Source organism: Otolemur garnettii, unplaced genomic scaffold (genome assembly GCF_000181295.1).
Source record: "Otolemur garnettii isolate 467f Iridium unplaced genomic scaffold, OtoGar3 scaffold00047, whole genome shotgun sequence".
Taxonomy (NCBI): Eukaryota; Metazoa; Chordata; class Mammalia; order Primates; family Galagidae; genus Otolemur; species Otolemur garnettii.
This window is the reverse complement of record NW_003852442.1, coordinates 3,644,912-3,646,060: the sequence shown is the minus strand read 5'-3', so window position 1 is coordinate 3,646,060 and position 1,149 is coordinate 3,644,912. Positions and strand designations below refer to the sequence as shown.

At 39.5% G+C, this 1,149-nt stretch overlaps 1 protein-coding gene across 1 annotated transcript in view; it reads right to left on the bottom strand.

The window, feature by feature from the left end:
- The window catches only part of CUNH16orf46 (chromosome unknown C16orf46 homolog), a 22,808-nt gene that overhangs the window by 7,783 nt on the left and 13,876 nt on the right, over window positions 1-1,149 (bottom strand). The window lies entirely within an intron of this gene.

Sequence of the window (1,149 nt, the reverse complement as noted above, 5' to 3'; positions counted from 1 at the left end):
GCAGAAACTGGAACTCTTATTTGTTGCTAGTGGGAATGAAAACTGGTTTTTGGAAATATCTGGAAAACAGTTTGGTAGCTACTCAAAAAATAAAACAGAATTACCATAAACCCCTGCTGCTAGGACTATACATAAGAGAATTGAAAACAGGCATTCAAATGAAAACTTGTCTATAAATGTTCATAGCAGTATTATTCAGAATAGCCAAAAATTAGGAACAATCCAAATGCATGAAAAGATAAATGAAACGTGGCCTATCCACACAAGGAATATTGTTTAGCCATAAAAAACAATGAAATTCTGATACCTACTAAATATGAAGTTTGAAAACATTAGGCTAAGTGAAATAAGCTGGATACAAAAGACCACATACCGCACTGAATCCACTGAAATAAAACATTCAGAATAGGTAAATTTGTAGAGACAGAAAGATTAGGGTTGCTAGATGCAGGAGAGAAGGGAATTGGGAGGATGAAAATACCTGTGATTGAGGTACTGGTGACGGTTGCACAAGATTGTGAGTATACTAAAAACCATTACTAGGACGGCCTGTGGCTCAAAAGAGTAGGGTGCTAGCCCCATATATGGAGGTGGTGGGTTCAAACCCAGCCCCAGGCAAAACAAACAAACAAACAAACCATCACTGAACGGTACTTTAACTAAAATAGTTAAGTTTTATATGTGAATTTTATCTCAATGAAAAAAATAGTTCAGAAGTATCTGATCTAAGCTGGCTCAATCAAAATGATTTACAGAACTTTTGTGGGGGCTGATGATAATACTCTTTTGGTGCTGCTAGTTGCAAAAGAACAAGTCTGCAGCCCTGGGAGCTACTTAGAATCATTTCTGGACTGCAAGGGACTGGGTACAGACCATAAGGGAAGCAGTGTGAGGCGACGCTGAAAATGAAAAAGCCAGAGGAAGAGGTAACAGAAATCACCAAGGCTGTGGCTTCTGGTAAAGGAAGATGGTTCTACTGATCAGTCTACCAAAAAATAATAACTAAAAACAATAGACAAAATACAAAACACGAATTCCTAAAGACATGGGAGGGCGTCCACACTAAGCAGACTCTGGAGGGAGCCTAGCACAGCGTGGGCTAGCTTCCCGTTTCCTGCAGTCTGTGTCTGAAGACAGACATTGGCGTGC